Raw genomic sequence first — 4,060 nt, 5'->3', positions numbered from 1 at the left:
TCTGTCACGTCCCCCAGACTAGCAGTATTTATTTAATGGTTGTAGTGGGTCTTCCTTATTCTTCAGAGGTGACTAATTCAGTCTCTCATTTCACTAGGAAGTTTTGTTCAGACCATGTATCAACTCATTTTTTTCAATTTAAGCCAAATTTAACAAAAACCCAGCCACCTATGTTTCCCTGGGCCTCTTGCCCAGTGTCCTGCCTAGGAAATGCACTGGTGCCCCGTAAGGCCCAAGGCCTAATTAAAACAGCTCAAATAAAATTTTCAGGATCCTCACTCAAACAATAATATCCAGATATCAGGAGAACTCACTGGAACACCTGAGGAGTACCGAGAAGTCTGTGGGGCTCAATGGGCACATGCTGGTACCGAGCGCTGGTACCGGGTAGACTCCAGGTGCCCTCTGATGGGTATCTCTGATATCCTGCCAGCTATGCCAGGCATGCAGACAAAGTTAATCAGTCGATCTAAGAAAGAAATGGAAAACTTTATTGGACCCAAATTGAGGATTATAACCCCGGGAGTAGCATCTCAGGAAGCTCCAAGAACTGTTCCATCTGTTAGAAGTCAAAACACAGTTATAAAAGTTTTTTTCAGACAGAGGTCTCTACATTAAATGACATATTATTGACAGTTTACAAAATCCAGATCTAAGTGTCCTCGTGGCCACTTACAACATTAAGAAGGAATGTTATCTTTTAAGGAGTTGGCTTGTTGATGCTGGGAGAATATTGCTCCTTATGGTTGAACAGGTATTTCTGCTGATGGGGGAGGTTTGGTCGATGCTAATGCAGGTACACAGTGTACAGTGGAGGGAAGAGAGGAGGCCAAAGGGCAGAGGACTTTTTTTTATGTTTAAATTTTTGTCTTGCCATAAAATATGAATTTTATTTCACATCTCTAAGGGCACGATTCCCATTCATGAGGGTCACCCTCATGGCCTAATCACCTTCCAAAGGCCCCAGTTCCAGATACCATCACAGTGGGGATTAGGCTTCAATATATGACTTTCAGTGGAACACAAACTTTCAATCCATAGCTACTATAAAATGATGTTTACTATAGCTTCCTTGCTAGATGTGGACACCCTTTCTTACATTAAGGAGGTTCCTCTCTAGTCCCAGTTTTCTAAGATGCTTTTAAACATCTTGAAGTGATACTGGATTCTATCAACATTTTTATTCCATCTTTTGATTTTTCTTGTGTTAATATGGGGATTACATTGTTCTTTAAATGTTAAATCAACCTAGCCTTCCTGCAATAGACCCAACTTGGTCTTGATGAAGTTTTTCCTTTTTATGTTACTGGTTTTGGTTTACTAATATTTTGTTTGGGAATTTTCATGTGTTCATGAATGAGGCTGGATATCTACAGGATCTGTGGTGATGTTTCCTTTATAATTTATGACATGTCTTTTTTGCTCTCTATATAAGTCTTGCTAGGGCTTATCAATTTTATTTATATTTTCAAAGACCCAACTTTTGGCATCGTTGATCCTATTATATGTTTGTTTTCTATTTTCTATGATAGGTTTTGTTTTGTTTTAAAATTTTTGCTCATTTCTTTCTTTCTATTGGAAGGGAGACTTACTTTGTTTTTCCTAGATTCTTAGCTGATTTTTCAGCCTTTCTTTTCTAATATAGCATTTAAGACTATAAATCTCTCTAAGGACAACTTCAGCTGCATGCCACAAGTTTTTATATACAGTATTTTTGTTATTTAAAAGTCGGTTCTAATTTGATTTCAATCAACCAGTTGTAGATTAAGTAGGCACCACGAGGCATGAAAGGACAGTCTTCTGCATTTCTTAAGCAAGTGCTCATTATCTCCGCTTTATAGAGGCACAAACAGGTTCCTGGAGGCCTTTGTCTGGGAGGTGAGAAAGCTACTTCAGAGAAGCCTGTTTTGATTTGCCAATTATAATTAATTCAGCAAAAAGATTAATATTGCTATATCCTCAACCCAGTCACACGTAAATCTTTCCTAAGAATGAAGCAAATGACCAAAAAAAGAAGGTAACTTAAGAAGAGACTTAAAGAGCAAGTTCCAGAAAAAGAATTTTAAAAGTTTTCTTGCCGTTGGTAGTAAAATCTCTGCAACCTTGTGTTGAGGATCTCAAGGCCCTATCCAGACTCAAAGGAAAAAGCAGGCTGGGATCACTTTGTAACGTCTGCCACAGACAGGTGCTATGAATTTGCCGGCCCAGTCCTTGGGTGTTAGTTTGTTTCCATTTAGATATTCCAACTACAGGAACTGGAAATAATTATTCAAGGAAAAGTATTTGTTTATGTATTAAAAAGAATGTTGCAGTTCATGAGAACAGGCTAAGAGAGAGAAACTCCTTTGTCAGCTTGGCAGACCTAGTGAGAAGCAACACAACATATAAGTTAGTCAGGATAACTGATGTCAGGATGCAAGTGTACATAAGTAAAATTTTTCCATAAATCAGTCGGTTTTCCATTTACTTTCTTGGCACTTTAATGTTATTTCGATAGAAGATAAGCCATTAATGATCTGTATAGTACTGCTTGGTACAATCTCATACTAAAAGGAACCCTCCATTGAATTCCAGAATTGTTTAAATCTCAGAGAGCAGTGGTTCTTAATCTAAGATCCCCCATGTGACAGTAATTTTTAGTCTATGCATACCACCTAGATCCACAAGCACAATTCAATAACTGAAAAATCTCAGGGAACTGTGGCTCACAGATAGAAACTAATGATTCAAATCACCCTCATTTTACAGATTAACAAAATAAGGCCAAGAAAGAGAAAGAAGCCTACTCACTTTCACTCAGTAAGTTTAATGACAACATTCAAATCAATGGAGTACCAAATAAGATAATACACCTTCTGGTAACTAAAGTGTCCTTTACTCTATATTGTTCTATTAGAGTTTTATTATTTTTACACCAATATTGTGATATGCTTAAGTACAGATTAGTAAATAAAAATTTTAAGATATCAGTACAGAAAATACATTTAATAAATTAAAGCAAAACCCAAAGATATGGCTGGAGCCAAGAGAACAAGAAAAGCCTTAACCAAAAATGTTTAGAAATATCCAAGGAGCTACTCTTTTGAGCCATATCCCAGGTGTCTGGTCTCAGTGACCTTATTTAATAAGCACATCAGCCAAGAAACACCAGTAAAAGGTTTAATGTTTTAAAAGATAAGCAGGGCTCCCCTGGTGGCGCAGTGGTTGAGAGTCCGCCTGCCGATGCAGGGGACACGGGTTCGTGCCCCGGTCTGGGAAGATCCCACATGCCGCGGAGCGACTAGGCCCGTGAGCCACGGCCGCTGAGCCTGTGCGTCCGGAGCCTGTGCTCCGCAATGGGAGAGGCCACAACAGTGAGAGGCCCGCGTACCACAAAAAAAAAAAAAAAAAAAAAAGATAAGCAAATATAGACCTATTTTGTAATACACAAAGCACTAATTTCAATGGATATATTAAAATAGAGAATATCTGAGAAAGATCATTAATAAAAGTAATAGTCACTCAATCCAAATTAATGTTAGAGCTTACAGCACTTTATTTTTTTATTTTTTATTTATTTATTTATTTTGTGGTACGCGGGCCTCTCACTGCTGCGGCCTCTCCCACCGCGGAGCACAGGCTCCGGACGTGCAGCCTCAGGGGCCATGGCTCGGCCCAGCTGCTCCGCGGCATGTGGGATCCTCCCGGACCGGGGCACGAACCCGTGTGCCCTGCATCAGCAGGCGGACTCTCAACCACTGCGCCACCAAGGAAGGCCAGCACTTTATTTTAAATCTGTATAAACAAGTTCAAATACTTGAGTAGCTAGTTTCTTAAACTTTATAGAAAACCCTCTATAATCTCAAATGCTTATTAGCATAAGCATACACGAAATACTTTTATAATAGAAATAGTCGTTCAAATGTTAAAAAGGTGCTATCTATGGTCCTAAAATAGGTCACTTCTGAAAAGTCTACTAATTATGGGTCATCGTAATAACTATATAAATGTAGTATGGTAAACAGAACAGCTATACACACAAGCTATACTTGAAGCTCCGGGAATCACGTGTATGAGGTGA

This window comes from Phocoena phocoena, chromosome 6, assembly GCF_963924675.1.
Source record: "Phocoena phocoena chromosome 6, mPhoPho1.1, whole genome shotgun sequence".
NCBI lineage: Eukaryota > Metazoa > Chordata > Mammalia > Artiodactyla > Phocoenidae > Phocoena > Phocoena phocoena.
This window is presented reverse-complemented; position numbering follows the sequence as displayed.